The sequence below is a fragment of the Pristis pectinata genome, chromosome 10 (assembly GCF_009764475.1).
Source record: "Pristis pectinata isolate sPriPec2 chromosome 10, sPriPec2.1.pri, whole genome shotgun sequence".
NCBI classification, from domain to species: domain Eukaryota; kingdom Metazoa; phylum Chordata; class Chondrichthyes; order Rhinopristiformes; family Pristidae; genus Pristis; species Pristis pectinata.
The window spans coordinates 70,734,228-70,760,769 of NC_067414.1; the positions used below are offsets into that span (position 1 = coordinate 70,734,228).

Genomic DNA, 26,542 nt, shown 5'->3' on the forward strand with positions numbered 1-26,542 from the left:
CAAAGACCCTCAAAGTTGTTGAGAATCACAAGTGACATTACCAAATGCATCATCTTTCAGCTTCTGGGAATAGTGATGACATGTGTCATCTTTGGACCCTCACTGATTTTTATCCATATTTGCTTCCATTACTAAATGTTGCATTCCTGTTCTTTTTTTAATAAAAGTCACTGCATCTTAAGGTAAGGTCTGACCTCATTCTTATGAATCTAGTTGTTTTGAACTCCATACCTTGACACTCAACCTTCTACTGTCAAAACCCTGATCTATCCCTTAATCATCAGTAAATTTGATATCCCAAAGCTGTTCTGGCTGGCCTCTCATTGTGACTTCTAAATAAAGTTCAAAAATCTGCTGTCCATATTTTACTGTTCTTCTAGGAAATGGAGGCAAGAGTAGGTCATTTGGCCTCTAATGCCTACTCAGTCATTCAATAAGAGAATGGCTGAATTTCACAACTCAGTGCTCCTTTCCAACTCTAACCCGTCATCCCTTAATTCCCTGAATATCAAAAAAATCTAGTCGTAAAGTGTCATTGAAAGACACAGCACAGAAATAGGCCCTTGGGCCCAATGAGTCTGTGCCGACCATCAGTCATCCATTTGCACCAATCCTAGATTAATCCCATATTTTATTCTCCATAAATTCTTGTTGACTCCCCCTAGATTTTATGCCTCACCTGCACACTATAAGGGCAATTTACAGTGGCCAATTAACCTACCAACCCATGTCTTTGGAATGTGGAAAGAAACCCACATAGTCATAGGAGAACATGCAGACAGCACCCAAAAGCAGGATTAAACAGGGTCACTGGTGCTATGAACCATTATTTCTACTAGCTGAGCTACGTGGTCTTTCTATCTTTCTCAGCAATCCCTTATTTTAAGGCACTGCCCTCTATTCCTAGACACCTCAGCTGATGGAATCATCAACTCCATATCTATCCCCTCAAGCTTTGTACAAACTAATTCAGTGTAAATAGTTAAGAAGGCTTTAAAATGGTACAGTGGCAGACAAATGAGAAATGGAAGATGACCATAAAAGTTAGATTACAGATGAACAAACTGTTGATGCTGTTAACTGCCATGGTGAAAATCTAAATGTTAAAGTTGGCTTTATCTTTTATTTCTATATAAGACCACGATATATAGAAGCAGAATTAGGCCATTCAACCCATGGGGTCTACTCTGCCATTCAATCATGACTGATCTTTCTTTAACCCCATTCTCCTGACCTAACCCATTTACCAATCCAAGAACCTATCAATCTCGACCTTAAGTACACACATTGACTTGGCCTGCACAGCCCTCTGTGGCAATGAATTCCACAGATTTACCACCCTCCAGCTGAAGGAATTCCTCCTCATATTGGTTCTGAAGCAGTGTCCCTTTATTGTGAGACTGTACCCTCTGATCCCAGACTCTCCTCTCCACATCCACTCTATCCAGACCTTTCAGTATCCAGTAGGTTTAAGTGAGTTTCCCACCCCCCCCCCCCCCCCCAATCCAAACATTTCATGGACTCATTGGACCTGCTATGAATAATTGATGATGAATTTTGTTATGTAATTTATGGTTAAATTTGAACTTTTCTTTGGACTACATTAAGAAAGCTATTTTCTTCCTTTTGCCTTCTGTTTAAGCATATGATGTTTCCATGATTAACTGACAGCTGATTTGGCTGAAGTAACTGCATTTTTAAGAGTTGACAGCTTTTAGAAGCCTTGCTTGTTTAAATATTGCATATATGGTGCTAAATCACAGTGATCTGTATTTCTTTTTATGTGAAATACTTAGCTGCTGTACCTGCATATTAACTTTTGTTAAGATAATTGACTTTCATTGAAAGGTGATAAGAGGGAAATTTTGTTTCAGCTGGACAGGGTGTTACATCATACCTGGAGTACTATGTATAATTTAACTTGCCTTATTTAAGGAGAGACGCTTGCATTGGAGACAATTCAGAGGAGTCTTGCTAAGTTGATTTCTGGGAAGGGGTTTGTCGTCCCGAAATTAATTTTCCCCTTCTGTCCGCTGTAAGTAACACAGTGCCACGAGGTTGATTCGAACAAATACCTTTATTAGCAGTGCACCGCTAGAAGAATTCTCTTCAGCACTCACTAAGAATCGCTTCCCGAGTTCTCCCCGCACAAAGGGCAGACAGACATTTATACAGGAATTGTCACGCACATCCCGTGCAAATGGCACCGCGAGTTTTGGTCAATCTGTAGAGATCCCGAGACAGCTATCACACCTCTTGTCTTAGTATAATTGAGTTATAATCAAGGCTTTCAAAGGCAGGTATCACCCTTCATTGTTTAGACCAAGCCTGCACCTCGATGTTAATTACACTCAGTATCGCCACCGTCTGACATATCGGAATGGTCTATTACCCGAAACAATTCCAACTTAACTAGTGGGCCAGCAGCTTACTAGCCCTTGCTAGAGAAATATAAATGCATAGATATATATTTTGTTTACCAGTTATAGGTATGGTTGCAATTCTTAACCATTCACTTCCTCAGGTTGACTAAGGAAAGCTTGAACAGGTTGAACCTATGCTCATTGGAGTTGAGAAGGTGTTGTGAAACAGATTTGAGGTCTCAGAAGGCAAGGACTCTGAACATGGTCTGGAGAGGAATGATTTATTTACAAAAGGTGAACATGGGAAAATGGTAACGGGGGTAACACACATGCGCAAAGTTCATAGCGAGCGTGGGAAAATCACAACGGCTAGAATACTCGCCATCTCTTGTACAGACAATCAAGGAAAAAACAATATGATACCCGCCACCCCTTGACTCAGTGCAGGCACGGCTCTATGCTACCAGGGACACTAACTAAAATGCTCCCAACCCTTTTAACAGTGCACACCTCACCAACGATTTCCATAGTCCTCAGCCTGGAATGAAGCAGGATGATCCCTCGGGGCAGGCAAAAGAGGAAGGCAAAATGTGGCTCTCTTTTTAGTGTTGGTGGGGGGGGGGGGGGGGGGGGGTGGGCGGGGGTCCAGCCCAGGTAATTTACAAAGACCAATGGCCTGGTGCCAGCAAGGACTAATCGATCACAAAGGCCAATGGCCCAAGACCAAGTACAAAGGTGCTTAAAGGGACCAATGGTCAGGTGTGCGCTAATGGGTGGGGTGGAGCCAAACCTTGATTGGCAGCAGTGTGTCTTTCAACCAGGTAATGGGCAGTGCTGTCACATGACAGCCACGACCCTCCACAATACAGAAGGATGAGAGGTGATCTAATGGAAACATGTAAGATTTTGATAGGGGTTGGACAGCAGATGCTGAGAGGATCTTTCCCCTTGTGGACAAATCTAGAACGAGAGAGTAAGGTTCATCCGTTTAAGATTAAGATGACAAACAATTTCTTCTTTCAAAATTCTACACCCCAGAGAGCTGAGGTGACTGAATCATTGAACATATTTAAGGGGACTAAATTGAGTGTTATGGGAACAGACCAGAAAGTAAAGGTTAGATCAGCTATGATTTTGAGCAGGCTCTGCCATTCAACAATACCTCCTGCTCCCACTTCTTATGTTCAGAACTATTTTTCTGTGAATTGCAATTATAAGGAGCTTCTGCCTTGATTTTTTAAAATTGAAATGCATTACATTTATTTGTTGCATAGTGCAACTAATAAACTCCAAATGGCATGGCCAACCTTACAAGTAGTGAGTATCTTTGGCTTAATGTTGTACATGCTCTCTATATGCTTCCTTGGAGACTATGAAAGTTAATTTTACAAAGGCCAGTTTGATGACTTTTCACGACTTTGAAAATTATGAATTGGAGGTCCATGGAACATTTCAAGGAATAAATTTAAGAAACAATCGTGCCATCTGATTTGGCAAATGCATTTTAGTAGTTTTGTCAAAAAAAATAATTTCCAAAGCTACAATGTTTTGATGTATTTAAAGCGTTTTGGAGTATTTTAATAATAGTCTACAGTTAGGACAAGAAATAGTGTGGAATTAAGAACAGTGAATCTCAGAATGTTTAACAGAATTTGTGTAATAGAAAATAAAAGTAGGCAAGGAAAGAATGGGGAAGAAGAATAGTAATAATTGAAAGGGTTTTGGAAAACTTATGATGGGCCCAATGGCATCCTCTGCTTGATTATGTTTTCAAAGTAGGTCATCATTTCCTGTCTGCTGCAAGCCAGCATTATGTTAATTGAAAACATAAGTTTCTCTCTGTGACAAGGTATATAATTTACAGCTATTATATACACTCTTATGGCATAGTTAAAGTTAAATGAAGCAGATTTGTACTTAAATTGGGTTAAATGAACATTATTTTGACCTCTCTTTATTCCATCCTGTTTTTGTAGCTTCCCTCCTCAATGTGGAAATATTAAAAATTCTTCACCAGGTGATTAGATTTGGTGGTCATAGTTATTCAAGATCATTTTATTCAAAAGGTTGCAGTCGGCATTTAAAAGTTATTTAGATTATTTTATATGCAGTCTAAATTATTGAAATGACAAATTTAGTGGATGCAGATATAAATGTATCAGTGGCTAAAATGACTAATACACTGGTCCTGCCTGGAGTGAAAGAAATTCTGTTGATTTCAAAATGGCAAAATCTTAAGATAAATCCTCATTAACATTTTTCTGATGATCTTTCCTATATTTTGGTCAGATCTAACTTCAAACCAGCTAGCCATGAGATCAAATAATTAAAACACTTGCACAATCAAACTGAGTATAGAACCACAAGGTAAAATAATCAACTGCTGAATAGCATTCCCTTGTTTTAGTGCTGAAGGCATCAAGTCCTCACTTGTCACTTCCAAAGGAATGGTGGGGTTAACATTAACAAATAAACCTTCAGCAATGCTTCCTTTTTTGCCATATAAATTTGCAGAACCGAGCAGATGGCCCGAATGCTGATGATTGTATATGTGCTGCTTAGATACTTCGTGTACTTATAATAATATTAAAGTGCAGTACTTTTTCCATCTTTAATTTTTCCGTTATACTTGGCATTGGCTTCCCTAGCATCCCACATCATCTTATCCAATTGTCCGTTATTCACGGTTATTAACCTTAGTGAAGTTTTATAGTTGAGCATGATTTTGTATTGTGCTGAGGCTGTCAAGATGTGGGCAATTCTATTGATTAATTGATCAACTATTTTTTACTCCCTGCAGTCCCACGCAACCCAAACACGTTGACAGTGTTAACAATCCTACTTGTAACCCCAGCAATTTTCTGACAATTTGATAGTCTGGCATTAAATGGTCTGAAGAAAGCTTGGCTGCATTTTGGACAAACCTTTGTGATTCTGCAACAAAAACATGAATGTGTGTATTGACTTAGCAAAACATTGAAAGGCTTTTGATGAGTGGTCTTCATTGCAGGGAGTATGAAGAAGTCCCAGAAATAGTTGTGAGTTGGAAAGGAAGGGATAACTCTGGATAACTGCAGTCACCGGGGAAGTGTTACTGAGCATATTTCTGAAACTTGAGGCTGACAGACCCTTTGGTCCTGATGGATTTCATTTTAAAGTCTTAAAAGAAGCAAGTGAGATTGTTAGAGTCATAGAGATATATAACACCAAAACAGGCCCTGTGGCCTAATTTGTCCATGCTGATCAAGGTGAGGTGGTCCCATTTGCTGGCATTTGGCCCATATCCCTCAACCTTTGCTATCCATATGTCTTTTAAGTATTGTAATTGTACCTGCCTCTATCATTTCCTCTGGCAGCTCATACCATATACCCACCACTCTCTGTGGAAAAGCTTGCCTCAGGTCCCTTTTAAATCTTTCCCCTCTCACCTGACACCCCAACTTGGGGGGAGGGGGAAAGGCTGTGACCATCGACTCTATCTATGCCCCTCATGATTTTATATAACTCCTATAAGGTCACCCTTGACCTCCAGAACACAGAATATTTCCAGTGAACTATTTTTGGTAATGTTCTGTAGAACATTTCCATAGAATTATTTCCAGAGAAAATAGTTGCAGCCAATCCAGTCTCTCCTTATAACTCAAGTCCTTCAGTCCTGGCAATATCCTTGTGAATCCTTTCTGCACCCCCTCAAGCTTAAAATCACATCCTTCCTATAGTATGATGGGTAGAACTGTGCACAATATTCCAGGTGTGGTCTCGCCAAAATCTTGTATAGCTGTAACATGACATCCCAACTCTTAATGCCCCATTCGAGGAACCAAGTGTGTCAAACACCTTCACTACCTTGTCTCCCTATGTTGCCACTTTCAGGGAACTATGTACTTATACCACTAGGTCTCTCTGTTCTACAATGCTCCCCAGGGCCTTGTAATTCACTGTCTACCTAGTTTAACTTCCCAAAGTGCATCACTTTGCACTTGTCCGAGTGAAATTTCGTCTGCCATTCCTTGGCTCATTTTCCTAGTTGATTTAGATCCTGTTGTAATCTTAGACAACCTTCTTCACTGTCCACCGCACAACCAATTTTGATGTCATCTGCATACTTGCTAATCATGCCATCTACATTCTCACCCAAATTGTTAATATGTATGACAAAGAACAGTAGATCCAGCACTGACCCTTGTGGCACACCGTCCTGAAAAACAAGAGCACAAAGGCACAGCATTAGCCACCCTCCAGCCTTTCCATACCTCATTCATGGTTAAGGAAGAGACAAAAATCTCTGCCCGGTCCCCTGCAGCTTTTTCCCTTGCTTCCCACAATGTCGTGGGATGCACTTTGTCTGGCCCCAGTGATTTGTCCATCTTTATGCGCCTCAACGCCACCAGTGCCTTCTCTTTGGTAATGCTGATAGGTTTCAGGACACTTTTCTCTTTCCCAAATTCCCTAGCTTCCATGACCACCTCCACGATAAATACATACGAGAAGTATTCATTTAAGACTTTGATCATCTGCCGTGGCTCCACATATAGATAACCACACTGATCCTTAAGGGGAGCTATTCTCTCCCTCGTTTCCCTTTTGCTCTTTATATACTTTTAGAATCTCTTGGGATTCTCTGTTACCTTGTATGCCAAAGATACTTTGTGTTCCCTTTTTCTCTCCTGATTTCCCTCTTAAGTGGACCCCTACATCCCTTGTACTCTGATTTGCTTGATCTCAGCTGACTATATACCTGACATATACCTCCTTTTTCCTGATCAGAGCCTCAATATCTCTCATCTGTCAGAGTTCCCTCATCTTGCCAGCCTTGCCTTCTTGGTTGATGTGTTGGTTTTAACGTGCCAGAACTCCCTTGATTTCTGTAACCTATTAGACGAAAAAGTTGTCAATATAAGTCCTTTATTCAAAAAAAGGGTGTGGAGGAAGACAGGCAGGAGGAAACTTCAGGCCAGTTAACTCGCTGTCATACAGAAAATGTTAGAAATATGTTTTCACAGAACATTACCAAAAATGTAAGGTAATTAGACACAGCCAACATGATTTTATGAAAGAGAGATCATGTTTAACATACTGATTAGTGTTCTTTTGGACAAGTAATATGTTCTATTGTTAAAGGGAACCCAGTGGATGTGCTTGAATCAAGTTTCCAGAAGACGTTTGTTAACATGCCGCATCAAAGGTTATTGTGGCCTTATCTGCAGGAAGAGAATCAGGGTCAACGTTTTGGGTCAGACACCCTTTGTTCGAACTGAAAAGCAGTCAAAAGCTAGTAAAGCTGCGGGAGAGGGGATGTCCCTGATAGGGTAAAATTGAGGCGACCATAGGTATAAGCTGTAAACAGGGTTATCTGACCAATGAGTGAATGGGAGCAGATAGAAAGTGAGAACATAGACAAAAGAAGCTGGACAAAAGAATGTAGGAGTTGCAAAATGCAGAGTAGGAGGACACAAGTAGGGAAGTTGTGCTTCAGTTATGTAGGGTCCTATCTGCGGTACTATGGTACAGTATTTGTCTCATTTAAGAAAGCATGTCTGAACTGCAAGTGCATTTACAAGGTTCACTGGACTAATATCTGGAGTGGTTCGTCTTCTAAGGAAAGGTTTACCAAGTGAGGCTGGGGTTTAGAAGATTGAGAGGCAGCTTGTTGAAACATAAGATTTTGAGGGGTCTTGATGAGGTGGATATGAGGCAGATGTTTCTTTTTGTGGGACAGTCTAGAACCAAGGATCGCTGTTTAAAAATGGGGGGTTGACCATTGAAACACGAGGTGAAATCTTTCCCTCCAAGGATCGCGAATCTTTGAAACTCCCTTCTCTAAAGGGCAGTGGAAACAGAGGTCAATAGATTCTTGAGAAACAAAGTTGCCAAGGGTAGGTAGGAATGTGGAACTAATGTTGCAATCTGGTCAGGACCAGATTTGAGAAACCCAGGTGGCTGAAGAGAGATTTTAGAGTATTTTGCAGGAAGGAGAGGTAGTAAGGTGAAAAGGTTGATCAGGAAGGGAATCTTGGAGCTTGGGGCTAAGGCAGCTATCAGCAAAACTACTAATTGTACAGCAGTTAAAATCAAATGTACCAGGTCCCAGAATTGGAAGACCACTGATGTCAAGTGTGTGTGTGGTTGGAGGAGGTTAGAGGTAGGAAGGATTAAGGCCACGGAGGGATTTGAAAAAAAGATGAAGGTTTTAAAAGTTAAGTCTGTTTTTATTTGGAGCAGGTGTCAGTTCAGGACATTCAGTTTACCTCAGGACCTTGAAATGTAAGTGTTTTTTTTGAGGTTCAACAGTCTGATTTAATTGAAGAAGCTGTAACTTGTAGATTCTATGGATTGACTTTTTAATCATATGGATACCTCAGAGATTTGACACTCAGCTGGATAGAAAATATCTAATGCATTTAGTACTGAGTGCTGTCAAATAGTTTGTTATACTTTAGAGTGAGATGCCATTAGAAACAATCTTTGTGGCATTGATTCACAGAAAAATGCTTTTAAAAGGTTCACTTTTCATGAAGTGAAGTGAACCTAGATTTCTGTAATTTCTTTAGCTTCAGCGAGGCAGTTCAAGCAAGAATCTTAAAGTTCAATGTCACTTAGGATGTAATTGTTAAGCCAAGATTTTTGAACTTCAACATATCTTCAATGAATTGACCGTAAAGTGCAAGGTTCATATTTGTCTCTACCATTCTACAATTGCTCTCCTTATGTGGCTGTAATATTTTAATCTTATACTTTTTGTCTCCCTCTTCTCCTTCCTGTCCTTTATGCCACACTTCTATCCCCTTCCATTCATTAGAATGCTAAAGTTAAGAGATGTAGAAAAAGGCAGAATTACCCAGATCTGTACGTAATTCCACTGGACTGGAAACCAAACCCATACATCTTGTTTTAAAAATGTAGGAAGTGGTATTTCATAATCAATTAACTGAAATTAAAAGAAGAATTGAAACTTAAGGATATTCCATTTCTTAAAGAATAAGTCCTTTTGTACTACCTCGATATACGTATGTTTGGAATGACCTGTCTGGATGGCATGCAAAACAAAGCTTTTCACTGTATCTCAGTATATGTGACAATAATAAACCAATTACCAATCCATTATTCATTTAGATTTTGGTTGCTTTGCACTCCAAGTAAACGTTAGCTAAGCTTATGTAACCTGTACCCAGAATTTTACCTTCCAAGCCACAGTTCTAGTTTGGAAGGTAGAGGCAGCCATGTTGGCACAGCAGTTACTGTACATTCTCAGAGCTCCAGGGACTGGGGTTTGATCCTGACTTTGGTTGCTGTCTGTTTGCACTTTCTCCAGCAAGGTTGCAAGAGTTTCCTCCTGCTGCTTTGTTTCCTCCCACTTCACAAAGGTGAGTTGATTAGTTAATTGGCTGCTGCATATTTTCTCTTGGGTAGCAGAAAAGTCAAAAGGCACGTAATTTTTGAATGAGAAAGAATAAGGGGAATAAGAGGGAGGCAGTGGGACTGATGGCATTGCTCTGCTGGAATTCACTGTGGACTTGATTGGCTTAAATGGCTTTTTGTGTTATAACTAAGGTCCCTCGGGAATCTGCTTTGCATCACCCTCTCCTAAGAACTAAATTACGATCTGGAAAAACTGCTACTCTGTACAACTGAACCATAGGTCTTACATCACCACCAGCACTCCTTTTCTGCCACATCTCAGTCATCTGTATTTTAGCCCTTTTAGAAAAACAGTCTAATGCTCATTTGCCTTTTTGATAGCTTGTGTTAGTTTATAATGATTTGTAAAAATGGGCTCCCAAGTCTCTTGGTCCTTTGGAGTTAATAGCATTTAGAAAATCCTCCAGTTCATTTCAATGGATCCAACTTTGATCACCTCTACTTCGGCCCAGTTGAGTACATTTCTAATAGTTAATTTTATTTGATTGCCTGTTCTGTTTGTCAGTTTGCCAACTTGTGATATCTGCAGATTTGGATATCCTCTATTTCTTCCAAAATATTATTAAAGTTATTGCATTGGGTGGAAAGATTTTTCTGCCAATTAGATCCCTGGGGAGCAATACTTGTTCTTTAGGATATATACTTGCTATTTCATTGATTAGGAAGGTGGAGACCTAAAGTATTTCCATCCCCAGAAGCTTCAGTTCATTGGACCTTCCTTTTCGCTAGTAATCTCCTTGTATGAATCTGTATTGAATTCTTCTCAGATAACAGCCAAAGACAATCCCTTAACTACCTTGGGTGATCAAGCCAAAATGTTCAACTGGGCAAAGTCAGTATAATGTACACTGAACAAGGATTATTTTTCAAGAATTGCAATAAAAGTAAAACTTGAATCAAATTAGTGACATTTGTATTATTTTCAGTGAATTGTACCTTTTAAAGAATGCTTTAACTTTTGAATAAGTACCAAGTAACATTTAGATTGGCCCATTCACGAGAGGCAGGAAAAAAAACTGAAAATATGGGAAGTAATTTTTCCAGGGAAGAGAATTTTAGAAGCTGTTGTTCTGAATCATTTTTCACTGTACATGAAATATTAACTGGTTATGAAATTCTTAAGCTTTGCCCCATTGGGGTGGAGGGGGACTCGTGAGCATATACTGGAGCAAATTTTTTAATTGTTTTCCCCACATATTTGCCTTTTTCAAAGCTGGAAATTTTTGTACTGTTAACCTTTGATACTTCTGGTAATGTATTCTCTGAAATAGATCTTAGGGCTTTTGTTCAGCACAGCAGTGGGTAAACCTTCACTTCCCATCTATCCTTCCTATTTATCCTCCAGTGACTTCAGCTCAGCAAACTGCAAGATGGTGAGCAGTGAAACTGGGTTTTCTTGCCTTTTGTCAGTTGAACAAGTAGGTAGCTTTGATGCCTACATAGGCTGTTGATGTAACAAGTGAGGGGTTGGGGGAGTCCTACTGAGGGAGTAAAGGGTGAAGAAATTGTGACTTTACATATATCTAATGGAAAAAAATACCACGCACGCAAGCCCCTGACTCAAGACCAGGTGGTGATTACTGTGTCTGGAACTTGATTGTAAGCCAATGAGTGTGAGGTTTTGTCCTAAACAATGAGTGTGATGGTTGTCTTTGTATCTTAGGCTCCCCAATTGAAATCGGTGTAGTCGCATTGTTGTGTGACAAGGATGGTATAAATTAATGTCTGCCCCTCTATATTGTGGAGACCTCCGATAAAGACTCTGCATGAGAGTCAGGAGGATTCTCCCCGGCAGTATACTGCTAATAAGCTCGTTTTAACAGAATTAATCCGTGGCACTGTGTGATTTTGCAGCAGGCAGGAGTGGGAACTTAAAACTGGGATAACACTACCACATGACTGGTGAGAAGCCTGATAACAAAGATGTTGGTGAGGGGTAAGAAGGTGCTGAGATCAAATTGGGGATTGTATATTAATTTCCTGATAGTGGGTGGATGCTGGGGTTGAAAGTCTGAGGAGGCATGATGGGATAAATTTGACAGATGGATTGTGGGGTTGCAACATCAGCTGATGCGATCACAAAGACTGCATTCGTTAACCAGTCCTTTTAATGATCACAATTTCTGAATTCATAGAATTGAGCAGACTGTACTGCTCAGAGACAGACCACTTGGGCCAAATAGTCCATGTTAGTATTTATGCCCCGTATGAGCATGTTACTGCCATTTTGAAGGATTTTGATAAAATGAGCAGATACCGTTTTGTAGTGGCAAATGTGCCAGCGACCAGGTTCGTCTAGGAGCATTTCTCCAAACCTAGCTGCCATGGTATAATGATTCAAACAAATTCAAATTAACAGTTTTGGAAACCCTGGTTTAACTCATTGATTTTGTAAAAGGTAAAATGACCTTCTGGGTAAATGTTCCATGCAGGATACAGAAGCATATCAAATGCTACCATTTCTGCTGGCAAATATGCAAGCAACCAGGTTTATCCAGGATGTTTAAGGAGCATTTCTACCTGAGCCTAATGGAATAAAAGTAGAAGAACTAAAGGTCATGAATTTTCTATATGAATTGCGCTGCTGTACAGGTTGGAGTAGGTTGATTCAGTTGAAACTTTCTAAAGGGAATTGGATAAGGACTTGAATGGGAAAATCATTGCGTGGGAATGGCAAAGAACAGGAGAGTGATGTTACTGGACGGTTGTACCAAGAAACTGTATGATTGATCAAATGCTGTTTTTCCAGGCATACAGGCTTCCCTGTGGATTCTGTCTTCACTGTGGCTTTATAAAAGACCAATTAAAATAAAAGACTTTGTCCCATATTCTGGTGCTAAAAGCATTTACCTGCTTAATTTGAATTTGTTTGAATCATTATACCATGGCGGCTAGGTTTGGAGAAATGCTCCTAGACGAACCTGGTTGCTGGCCCATTTGCCACTACAAAACGGTATCTGCTCATTTTATCAAGATCCTTCAAAATGGCAGTAACATGCTCATATGGGGCATAAATACTAACATGGACTATTTGGCCCAAGTGGTCTGTCTCTGAGCAGTACAGTCTGCTCAATTCTATGAATTCAGCAATTGTGATCATTAAAAGGACTGGTTAACGAATGCAGTCTTTGTTTAAAAACCTAACATCCCACAAGGAATGTGCACTCCATGCCAAGCCAGTCCACACCTAACTCAAGCTTTATATACATTCAGTATTTAAGACCTCGGTACAACTCAGGTGGCCGATACATATTCTCAATGCCACCTGCTTCACAACAGCAAATCTCATCAGCTTGCAATTGCATGAGCTGACTGAATCACATGGGTAAGGTATTGTGGTGGTTAAATTACTGGATTAGCAGCTCTGGATCCCAAGACATGAATTGAGATCTCACCATGATATCTGGGGGAAGGTATATAAAATCTTGAATTTGAGACACACTCAACCCAGTAACAGTAAGTTATCATTAAAAAAAAATCATTGGTTTTCCAGTGCATTTCAGGGGAAGGAAATCTGCTGGTCTGGCCCTATATGAACTCCAGGCCAAGCAATGTGCTTGCTCCTCAGTCAGGCAATTAGGGGTTGACAATATTGTCCATTTCTTGTAGACAAATAGATAAAATATACAGAAAAAAAGAGGCGCAGAACTGGAAACTCCCAGGTTTGAACCACAGGCAGATATTCTGCTGAACCAACCAATCTCTGAGACGGTTGGTTTACTTCACTCAGGCCCAGCAGAGTAAGCACACACAAGCTTTTAACTGAAGATGACATTAGGCTCAATGTGATGCATCTGTAGTTAAAAAAAAAGGTCTCCAGCATTTTGTCGGATTACAAATTTGCAGCAATCATCTGGAAAGGTGCCAGAGGAAATATAATGAGTGAAGTTGAGAAAGTTGTCCGGGCAGTGACGGAAAATATTGAATCTTTCAATTCTTCATCTCTTGTCTCCTTTCCTGATTCACTGAGATTTCTGATTGCATTGGTTTCTTCAAAGTCCAGCAGAACTTTTCCTCCGTTGGCATTTGAGAATGGAGGCAAAACTCTTTCCTTTCTGCTCAGCAGTTCTTGATTATCTTATGGTTGTCCAAAACAGATGGCCTGCTGTTTCCTCTGAGTCCCTTTGACCTAACCCTTCACCACAAGGTAAGCTCCCAGAAAATGCTTGTCAACTGACAACTTTCCAACAACCAAGTTGTGTTGGAACTATCCTTGTTGATTGTGTTCCTAAACATATTCTCTTAGTCTCTACAACTGGTCTCTCCTTGTAGTCCTGACATTTTTGGCTCTAGAGTATTGAACTCCTCATCTTCCTCGGACCCTACTTCCTTCTACGGTTATGCAGCACGGAAGCAGGCCCTTTGGCCCACCATGTCCATGCTGACCCATTGAGTAACCACCTATACTAATCCCATGTACCGGCACTTGGCCTGTAGCCTTTTACACCTTGGCAATTCTTAGTGGTTGTCTGGATAATTCTTAAACGTTGTGAGAGTACCAGCCTCCACCACCCTCTCAGGCTATGTGTTAAAAATAACAACCACCCTTGGGGTGAAAGTTTCTTCCTTGTATCCCGCTAATCCTCTTACTCCTTACCTTAAACCTATGCCCTCTGTTTACAGACACCTCTGCTATCAGGGAAAGTTTACTACTGCCTAGCCTATCTATGCCCTTCATAATTTTGTACATCACTATCAGTCCCCCCCACCCCCCAAGCCTTCTCTGCTCTGAGGAAAACAAACCCAGCCTCTGCAGTCTCTCCTCAGATGGGACAGCCTCAAGATTCCAGCAATCAGTCCTGACATTAACTAATCGTGCTGGGCCCCTTCTCAAACCCCGGGGGTTAGAGCTCAGTTTTTAACCTCAGTTCACTTGGTGCAGTGGACGATGTCTGTTGCTCTCACCTTGTAGGCTGAAATTCTCAGCTAAAAGCATGTAAGTGAACAAAATTAAACCTATAGAGTGGGAACTGCTTCATTAGCTAATTTTTGGGTGTTTTCACTATTTTTGAAATAAATTTTTAATGTACCGGCATGACATTTAGAAGAGATTTGGACAGATATATGGATAGGAAAGGTTTAGAGGGTTACAGGCCAAATACTGGAAATTGGAACTAGCTGGGTGGGCATCGTGTCCGGCATGGACTCGTTGGGCCGAAGGGCCTGTATCTGTGCCGTATTTCTCTATGACTCTAAGATTTTAGACACTTTTTTTCAAATCTCCCCCTAAATCTCTACTCTAAAGAAACCAATTTTATACAAGTCTATCTTCAATCCTACTACACATTCTTGTATATTTCCTTTGTCCCCTTTGATTTCTTGACATTCTCATTAAGGTATAATGCCTAGAATAGGACACAGTATTACAACTGGGTGGTAGCCAGGCATTTATAAAATGTTGGTATAATTTCCTTGCTTTGCACTCTGTACTTCTATTTATAAAGCCAAAAATCTTGAATGCTGTTTTAATAGCCTTTTTAACTTCTCCTGTTACATCCAGAGATGTGTGTTCATATAGCCTCGGGTTTCTTTGTTCCTGCACCTGTTTTAATGAAAAAATTCCATTTAATTGTGTCGGATAGCCATTCTATCCAATTTTTAATGAGAGAATTACAAGGCAATTTTAGAAAACTGATCATGTGAATATTACTCCTGAACCAATAAAATTTGTATTTTGCTACATTGTTACTGGCTTTGTGGTGTATGACAGCAATATATTACAGACAAATGAAATTTAAATTAATGTGTTTTGATTATCAGCCAGGGCTCAGTTATTTAATTAGTTCTCTAGTCAGTAGATGGTGGGTAAAAGCACCCCTCCAGGAATTTGAGCACAAAAATCTAATACAGTACAAGATATTTATTAGTCACATGTACCTTGAAACACAATGAAATGCATCTTTTTGTGTTACTGAGAATGTGCTGGGGGCAGCCCGCAAGTGTCACTACTCTTCCGGCGCCAACGTAGCATGCCCACAACTCCTCCTAACCCGTACGTCTTTGGAATGTGGGAGGAAACCCACGCAGACACGGGGAGAACGTACAAACTCCTTACAGACAGCTGTGGGGCTAACTAGTGCAATTTTCAGTGAGTGCTGCACTGTTTGAGATGATATCATTAGGATGAGAGGGTAAACCAATGGCTATCTGTTTCCTCAGAATGTTAAAGATCCCATGACACTATTTTGAAGAACAGGAATTATTACATTTATATACATATCAATAAGCATCATTAAAATGGATCATCATACTCTATTGCTATATGAGTGCTTGTATGCAAATTGGCTGCTGTTTCCCACATAACCTGGTGACTACATTTCAAACTTATTTGGTTGGGTGTAGTACACTTGGGGTCATCAGAGATAATGGAAGAAAGTTGGTAGTGGAAGTGTTAATTTTATCACTCAGATTGCTCCACTGATGTCAGTAGTGACAGTATTCTGCCCAAGAATCGTGAAGCCAGATCAAAATTGTTCGACTTGATGCTTTTAATTCAACTGGATTGTTACAGATAATTTTAAACATCTGCCAACAATTTGTACTGATAAAACACTCTGTAATTTGGGTGTTTTGCGAAACCGACAAGAGGCTTAATACAGTATAAGAATGTGCCAAAATTGATTTGGATGACATGCTAGCAAGGCTAGCTGCACTTAAAATGGGTAAATTGCCCAGTTCAAATTGAAATGCATCCTAAGTTTCTGAGGGAAGGGAGGAAATTGCCATATTCGTTGGTCATGCCCATAATCTTTCAAAATTAAATAGATTTGGGGAACTGATAAAATCTTGTTTGGTAAAGGTGCAGGGGGAAAATCCATTCAATGGACACTTTTCAGAGCTGATATCAGTTTGCACTGAGGGAGCTCCTGTGCTGATAATGGATTGATCCTAATTATTGATTCCTTTTTGGGGAACTGATAAAATCTTGTTTGGTAAAGGTGCAGGGGGAAAATCCATTCAATGGACACTTTTCAGAGCTGATATCAGTTTGCACTGAGGGAGCTCCTGTGCTGATAATGGATTGATCCTAATTATTGATTCCTTTTAAGCCTAGCCAATGCCAGATAACAAAGTATGGACCCATTAATTTACCCTCAGCATTTAGCAAATTAATTGCAGCCAGAATTAGCAGTTATTTGGACATGTATATTGATTAGAAAAAGCCAATGCGGATTTGTTAAGACACATCATGTTCAATGAACTGGATATTTTTTTATTGAAGTAACAAAGTGTCTGTGAGGGAAATGTGGTTGATGTGGTATATGTAGAATTCTAAAAGCATTTGTCAGTGAGATTGAAGGTCATGGAATAAAAGAGGCTGTCGCAGTATGCGTTGAAAATTCGTCAAATAAGAAACGTAATTGCAGTGATAGGTTTTTTGGACTGGAGCCAAGTGTACAGTGGATGACCCCAGGTGTTCTTGCAAAAATCATTACTTTTCTTAAAATATTGTTATGATTTGATCTTGGGTGTTTTTAGCACTAATTCCAAGCTTGCTGTTAGCATAAAACTTGGAGTTCTGAAGTGTTAGGAGGATAGCAAAAGACTTCAATGAGTTATATGTATGTATAAGGAAATGGAATTGAATGCTGATAAATATGAAATAGTACATTCTTCACAGGGAAAATATGAAGAAGCACTATAAATTAGACTTGCAACCAATTTTCATTTTTGGGACAAAGTGCATATTTTGTTGAAACTGATGGGGCAATTTGGAAAAAGTGCTTTCTGGGCTGTTTTCTGGGCTACCTAAATAGAGGCATAGATTACAAGAGCATAGATATCATACTGAACCTTAAAATAATGATTTGGTACACCTGAATGTATGTGTGGAAAGAAACAATATTACTCCAATTTTTGCCCATTATCCAGGACATGGGGAACAGGACCAGCAGCATTGTTTTTGTGTAGAGTTGGAATGGATTTGACACGCCAAATGTCGTCCTTCCATACTTCAATTCTTGTGTGATTTTTGTCAGTTCAGTTGTTGAATGCCATTGCCATGATCTCTGGAACCCAGGAGTTAACAATGCAATACACTTGTAATTTGCACTGTTGCAAACTTTAATTTCTTGTAGGGTAGTCATAATTGAGACAAGGCAAGACATTGCTTGCTTAAATGCTACATTATCAACTGATTACGTTGTGCTTTCAGTTTCATCACAATTTCTATGTGATAACTTAGAAAATAGAGATCATCACTCTTTGTGGAATGCAATCACTGGGTTAAATTGAGTCCTGATGCAGGGTTTCAACCCGAAATGTAGACAATTCCTTTCCCCTCAAAAGTGCTGCTCAACCTGATGAGTTCCTCCAGCAGACTGTACGTTGCTCCAGATTCCAGCATCTGCAGACTCGTGTCTCTCTTGACTATTTATAATCACTGCTTTCTGCTCTGATAACCAAGGCGCTTGATGTCTTCTGTAGAAACTGTGGTGAACATGAAATTATCTGAAGGTTGATGGGCAGGTGAACAAGAATAAGTTGCAATGTGAATTGGATTAATGGCATTGCTCTGTTGGATGCTGGCATGGATTTCGTGAGCCAAATGGTCTCCTTGTGTCTAAGTAAGTTTGCTGCTACTCAATTTTCTGCTTTACTGCATCATTAGTGACGTTTGCAGTTGATCATAATAGGGGAATTCCCTTGTCAGTTGTGCTCAGTGTCAGCACTTTTGTCACGTGAGTATGTATGTAAATTACATTGTGTAACTAATGTGCACTTTGCTGAAGTATTCCTGTTGTGGTTGTGTTGTAGTTTGTCATGAATTCAAACAATCTTCAAGTCCCATCTTGCCCCTCCCTCCCAAACTTGTTGAGTAATCTGTAATGTTGTTCATTAAATTTTTTTAAAACTCTTCATGACTTGGAAATGGATTCAGTTCATGGACAAAGTGGCTATGGAATTGCAGACCACTGCTCAAACTGTTAATATTAAAAATGCTTATCCAGGAATGAAACATAAGTTACTAAATTGAGATTGGTGTTATAGTTAACTTGAAGATTAGACTGTAGCTGAATCTTACAATGCTGCTCTGAACCTCCCGTGGCTTTGTACAGGACTGGTCGCCTAAGATTCGGCTGTCATAAGTGAGTCATGCTGACTGAGATGAGCTTTGTGGCTATTTTAGACACGGTATTCAGAGTGTAAATGCCTTTTTTGTGTATATTGCTAGCCAAATGTTGCACCATAATAAAGGGTTGAGCAGAGTTGGAGATGCATAGTTTTAGCATGATATGTGACTATCAAAAATATTATAATACAGAATTCAAAAGTAAATGTTTTTTTTAGTGTATTATGGATTATTTACTTCGTTTGTCATGTTTATTGGTACGGAGTTCAGCATCTTTTTTTTTCCCCAAAAGGTTTTATATGTCATATCTATAGGTGTGCTGAATTTTACAAGATTTTGGCCCCTGTTCTCTAATATTTTGCAGGTTGGTAAAGTATTGGACTTGAGAACTGGCTGACAGCAAGACTTAGGAAAAAGGCTCAGCACAAATTAAATTTTAACATTTTAGCTTAAGATAGAAAAGTAGACATTAAGGAAATATTTAAAATCTGTTATAATTACTAACAGTAATTACTGTTGGTTGCTGTTACTTACCTCAATGTCAGATTATTGTGTGCTTTGCATTTTGCCTGTTGCCCTGCTCCCTGACCTTTTGCTGACCGTCTCCCCTACACCAACTTCAAGACGAGCACTAGGCTGTAGCTGTCCTGTGTAGCCAAAATATGTTTATCAGTCCCATCTATAGATGTTAGAGATAACTCTGGTGGGAGGAAGGGTGGTGAGGGAACTGATGCTAAGCTCCTCTGTGTTTGTGTGTGTGTGCGTGTAATATTTAAAAAAAATAAATGAGTTGAGTAATCCAAAATATATTAAGGTATTTAAAGTAAAGCTCCAATATTCCACTCTCTGATTATTTGGAAATGCTGATGGTTTGGCATATGGCTTATGGGTCGATGTTTCTCCATGTTCCCTTTTGAACTCACCTGTTTCCTGTTCTCTCTTTTAAGCTCACCTGGTTCACTGGAAAATGTACAATATTGCTATGTACCATCTAAATGGGGAGAGTTAAAATTGTCTTGTGTCATTATTAGAAATAGTAGCTAATAGTCGGCAATCTGAGTCTGACACCACTAAAGCACATTTATTGTACAGGCAGTCCCCGGGTGCTATGTAAGCCAATTTGTCTATGAATCAGAAATGTCCATTTTCTATAGTAACCTATATTGTATCGCTCTATATCCACTTACTGTAATTTCATTTCATTGAATAATCACTCTAATACTACCGATAATTAAGCTAATGGAATAGCTACTGTATCCAGTCATTAATGAATACCATGAGGCATTATTATTAGTAGCTTGAAAAAGCTTGAAATGTATGTGGGAGAATTTTGTGTAATGTTGTAATTCCGTAAGTCAGGTCATTTGTAACCCAGGGTGCTCCTGTACTTGTGAGTACTTTTATGAACCTCCTAGATCAGTAAGGCCAGAGATAGCATCCTCAGACTAACTTGGCTCTGGTTTTCCTGTCTGGAAGTCTGCAACACATGTACAGTTACGCACAATATTGCCTCCAGTGCATCCTTCCATTTTTTAGCTTTGTCATTGGTGGCTGTGTGTTAGGTCATTAGAATGCTTGCCCTGCAAATTTCTGTTGAAGTCAGTTTTCAATTTCTCACCATTTACCATCCTCTGAAAACCAATACTTTTATCCTACCTTTGGTTATCCTTCCTTATATTTTTTTCCTTTGGCTGACAATCCACTTTTATCTGAACATCCTTCTGTTGAGCCTTGATCTTTTTCCTTGATCGAGCTGCTATATACATTCTAATTATTTAAAAAAATAGTGATCTTGGGTAGTTATAATGAGGGTATTTTGTGGAACTGAATTATCATTTCACCCTTTTTATTTTGCTTCCTTCCAGCAATTTGTTTTTTTTCTCCTAAATTCTTTCCTTTTTCTTCACTTCGCTGGAACAGTTTCGTTGCTGTCAATGACCATAGAAACTGCAGATGGCTATTATTAACTACTTGAATGGTACTTTTAGAGGGTTATCTCAAAAGAGTTTAATTTGGAGCACATCCAATATGTGCTCAAAACTCATTCATTTAATGAGAATGGCAGCTGAACTTTTTGGATCCCACACCCAAATCCTAACCCCTTATCTCTGTTGCTTTCCTTATTTGAACCAGGGAAGGCAGTTGCAGCACCTTCATTACTTTCCTTGTTGATAATGGTTAACTTGGCATATTTGATCCTCAGTGCATGCTTTCTTGTTGATTTATAAGTTGGTGGATTTCAGCTTGGTTAAGCAGGTTTGATAAAGTATAGGAAAATAAATAACCAAATTGTTGAACAACATTAATGTAGAATTGATGACAGTTTATGAAGCAGAATTCCCAGATCAGTCCACCAGAAATACTTAGTGAAGTGAGCTGGAAATGAGCAAACAAATATAGTTACCATTTCTGTTCTATTGAGTCTGATTATAAGAGTGCACTTATCCCTGGAAGAGAGATGCTTTCATAATTCTTTGCTCCTCTCGATTTTCCTAAGACAGTTAAAAAATTTAATTTTCCACTTGTTCAGTGATCTCCCCCTCCACTAGCTTTAAAAGGTAAGAATGTTTTGAGATTAAAATGGAGAGTAGATATTTAAGAACAGCAGAACATGGAAAAAGTAATAAAGAAGACATGAGTCATTCAAAAATTAGATGAAGTTGACTGGCGGTAAGAAAAAAATGAAAGTAGATTTTTGGTTTTAGTACAGTTATCAAATGTTTTTTTGAGCTAGATATGAAATAGTAAGCTTAATACATCATAGTAAAGTATCTTTTAAAGAAATTGATGTTAAGCAAAAATCATTGGAGAAAATTTGCTCTTCAGTTACTCTGCCTTGGGATCCAGAGTCAATTTGGGGAAAAAAATACAAAGGAACAAAATGTGTGAGTTTGCACCAATGAACTGGGGAAAGGTGTCAAATTGTACCTGGTGTGGATAAATCAAAAGTTTCCAGTCAAAGGGCTTTTCATTTTGTCTGTTTCTTTTTCAAGTGCTCACTTTGCCTTCAGGATTCAGCTGAAAGTAGTGATGCGCATATTCGTTGTTTGAATATTCATAAATGGAGCCTCATTTCTGGGGCAACAGTACATTCATCATTAATATGGGTTTCTTTTGTTTTATTTGGCTTTTTTTAGTTCCTACTTATTTTAGACCACAGAATAATTTATACTGAGCAGTCATTGGTATGCAAGATCTTTGCCAAACATAACTTTGATAATGCTACATTAGAAAACAGCATTTGGGCTGCTACTTATTGGCCAAAAAAAAGTGCTGTTATTAAAAAAAACTGTTTCCTTTGGATAACAATTATACAAGAATCATTGATTATTACACAATGGTTCTGATCAATCAATCAGTGGCATCTGTATTTTGGCACAGTAGAAATGTTGCCATTTGCTCACCACTGCAGTATATTGCTCTGTTAAGCCCTGTTCACAAAGCAGGACAAATCTAGTTGCTGCCCAATTAACCTACTGTCAGTCATCAAAATGGCTGCAGTTGTTATCAATGGTGCTGCTAACCTTTGCGTCAAATGCTTAGTTTGAGCTCTGCCACTACACTTCAGACCTCATTAAAACATAATTAAATGCTTGATCCAGTAATCAACAAAAGAACTGAATTTTAGAAATGAGATAAGAATGAATCCTCTTGTTATGAAAGAATGTTCTCAATCTTGGTATTCATGGTATGTGCCCCAGCTTTTCATTAGAAATATTGGTGTGAGAGACTAAAAAATGGTTGAAGATGATGATTGGTAGTGGAGAAAATAAGCTGGAGACATCTTGGTTGTTCCAGTTGATCAGAATAGCAGGTGATTTCTGACACAAGACTGTTAGCTTTGGTAGTATTTGAAGTGACGTCACTAGATTGGTTGATGAATGATTGTTGTGCATCAAGTCCAAACACTTGGAATTAAGCATGTAGAAGGGAGAAAATAGTGAATTTAACTGGGGACACCATCATCAAGACACAACATTTGCAACCAGAGCCATATTACAGTAAGTGAAAAACCTAATGATAGTGACTTGGTTTTTTGAGTTCTGGTCACAAGAATAGATGTAGAAGCAAGCAAAGGGCAGTGGAATTAGTTGGTTATTAGTGGAATTAGTTGGAAGTATTTTCTCCCTTAGTTCTCATGAATTTTTGACCTGAAAACCTGTGTCTCTTTCCACAGATGTTGCTTGACTCCTGTCCTGTTCTCAGTATTTTCTTTCATTTCAGATTTTGAGCGTCTGCAGTTTTTTTTAAAAATTACTGAAAATAAAAACAATGCTTTAGTTGAACCAAGTTATAATATTAAAACCATTTTTCAATAAAGGATCGGTTTTTACTTAAGCATGTTCAGTACCATAAAGTTCAAGTGTTTTGCAATTGAAAAGCAACAAGTTTGCAGATGCTGCTAATCTGAAATAAAAACGCAGAGTTCTGGAAATCAGTGATTAGTCATTGATCTGAAATGTTGACTGAGGTGTTATATTTGTGAATGTCTCAACCCAGCAAATTAGATGCAGAATGCCGTTTCTTAATTGTTGCTGGGTAATTCGGCTGAAAATTCCTACTTAACAATATCGTACTAGCATCAACACCCCTAACAGCAGTAGTTCAAGAAAGTGATTAATCAACTAAGTTAAAGTCAAGTTTATTGTCATATGAATAAGTAAATGATGCATGGGTACAATGCAAAAACTTATTGCAGCAGCATCACGGGCACATGATATCAGATAAGGTGAGGATCTGAAGGACTGGAGAGTGACTAATGTGGTACCATTGTTTAAAAAGGGTAGCAAATAAAAGTCAGGAAACTACAGGCCAGTGAGTCTGATATCGATGGTGGGGAAATTACTGCAGGGGATTCTGAGGACAGGATCTACCAACGTTTCGTAGATTTGGTAATAAGAATGGCTAATACATGTACCCACAGTCCTAGAATTTTTTTTCAATGTTCATTGTGTTAGCTGGGTGATGCATTGGATCCAAGATGACTTCAAGAGGGGGGAGTACGAAAATAGAAGTGGGCAAATCAGCACCTGGAGTCTGTTCAGCCATTTGAACACTTCACTCGTTTACCTTTAAAATATTGAAGGATGAGTGTCAGTCAGACAAACATTTGTCAATCTCACTCTTGAAATATTTGATTGATACTTGAGCCACTTGGAGGATTTCCCCTACCCTTTATGTGGAAAGAGTGCTTCATAATTTCACTCCTAAATGGTTTAATTTGCACTTGCCAACTGTTTCCTTTGCATGACCTTATCTAAACACTGGAGCTGAATTTGAGACTATTCCTTTAATTGTTGCAGACAAAAGTCATGTGTGTTACAATGTAAGTAAATAGATTAATTTAAAACTTTGGACTAATATCATTAATGTATTAGCAAATCAAATTCTCTGCTAAATTGAGGGGGGTGGAATTAAACTAATATAACAACTTTGTGACTCCAAATCTGGAAACTGCAGCTATAATTTTTAAGCTTGTTCTTCCTGGCTTTCGGACATTCTAAATAGAGTAAACAAATTCTCTGTATTTATCCTCATCATTTTACTATTTGAAAAATTGTTCTGAAATTAAAATTGATCATTGATCTAAGCCACATTTACCTACCTTGACAGTGGCAAAGAAACAAGCAATTTTTTCTAGTTATATATAAAATAACCTTTAACAACACCAATGGAAAACAGTGTAATTTCAAAACGTAATGTTCTTATAGAATATGAATCAAAATAAAAGATGACCAATTCCAAAAATCTCTCATGTATCTGGTCTGAAAATGTTTGTAGAACTCTAGGCGGCTTTTATTCTTGGGGTTGGTTTGTGTTGTTTGCCACTGCTTGAGAAGTAGACTTACAATTTGACCTCAGAATGCAGTGTTAAGTTTAATCTGCTTCACTGAAATGATGCAGTTGCACTTATGCTAAATAAGTGGAGATCAAAATACCTGGACCACCAAGACTATCGACTAGGTTTGAATAAGGAAATGAATTTTGGGAAAGATGTGAATTTTGGGCCAGCATCTTATGGTCAAAATAAGACATTTTTTATTATCTGCTGCATATCACATACTGATAACAGATGCAGAGGTGGAATAGTGAATACTCTTGCTTGCTCTACCACCTTTGGTTGATGGGTCATATGATGCAATTGATAGGATGGCTGACATGTCATGCTGTGTTCCTGGTGGAATAGGGGGACATATAATGTCACATTTTTAAGAACTAGAAGAAATCCCTGTTCAATGGATTGCCATTGAACATATAAGCTCCACAAAATAGATTTTGGGAAAGAACAGCCAACCAAGGGTAAGCTATACATGGTGCATTGAGTTAATGCATGTAGGTTGCACTTGAGGTAGAGGAGAAAACTGCTTCTGATGCTTTATATAGACATTGAGAGGAAAACCATACCAGAATAAGGGCAGGCACGGTAGTGTAGTGGTTAACGTAACACTATTACAGTGCTGCGACCCGGGTTCAATTTTGGCCACTGTCTGTAAGGAGTTTGTATGTTCTCCCCATGTCTGCGTGGGTTTCCTCCCACATTCCAAAGACGTACGGGTGAGGAAGTTGTCAGCATGCCACGTTGGCGCCAGAAGCGTGGTGACACTTGCGGGCTACCCCCAGAACACTCTACGCAAAAGATGTACTTCACTGTTTCGATGTACATGTGACGAAAAGATTTCTTATTACATTGTGGCGGGGGAAGGGATAGCTGTTCTTGTTTAGTATGCAATGTCAATTTGGGGGGGTAAGAAGCTCAATTTTGCACAGCTGAATTGGCTGATAGTGTGATGTGGTGGGAACCAGTATGTTATTCCTAAAAGTGGGTACAGGGCTCTTTCTGCTGTCATGGAGAAATGGCATCAATATTGCTTGATTGTGATCTTTAAAAACTAATTTTTTTATTTCTTTGGAACATATTGTAAACTTGTGATAAGAGACTGATGCTCAAGCATCATGATGCAACAGTATGTCAGGGTAAGGATTATTATGTTTTAGCATCAATAGTATTGTGCGCTCCAGTTCGTGATGATCATTTAGCATTCACAGATGCACTATTTCCAGTTATGCCCACTAGTTTTGAATAGGAGTAGACCAAAAACAGATTAGGTTTGTTTCCTCCTTCTCCCCATCTGTCGATAATGATAACTTCTTTATTGCCTGCCTGGTATAGATCAGTTAACACTGGATAGCCCAGATATTTAATTTGGGATGAAGTGACTCACTACATCTTGTGGTATTCTGATTGAGCCCTCAAGGAAAATATTTAGTTTGTTTGACATTATGGTTATGTACAACACATCAAACTAATTACATTGGCACCTAAAACTGGGCAAACAAACAAGCTATGTATTATGTTTCTTGCTTCATTTTTCCACTTTCTGCGATTGCCCTTTCACTTACTTCTCTCCAAAGCAATAGCTTAGAATTTGCAATGTTGCTGATAAAGAGTCATTGTACCTCATTCTTGAAAATGTTGTGTTGCTCAGTTGTAGAATCCTGTAATCCCTAATTAAGTTCAGCTGTTCCCCAAAACCAAAATGTGACTCATGTTGGGTTATGGAACATGAATTTCTAATGCTCAAAAATGAACTAAACTTCTTACTAATAGAATTATTCTCTGTTGTCCAACTGGTTGGAATTTTGTACTTGGTTTACTCTCTTTTGATGTTTGTCATTTGTCCATTTT

The 26,542-nt window shown here is 38.9% G+C and overlaps 1 protein-coding gene across 1 annotated transcript in view; it reads left to right on the plus strand.

The window, feature by feature from the left end:
• rock2a (rho-associated, coiled-coil containing protein kinase 2a) overlaps positions 1 to 26,542 on the plus strand; it is a 131,990-nt gene that overhangs the window by 25,574 nt on the left and 79,874 nt on the right. The gene's annotated exons all lie outside the window — the stretch shown is intronic.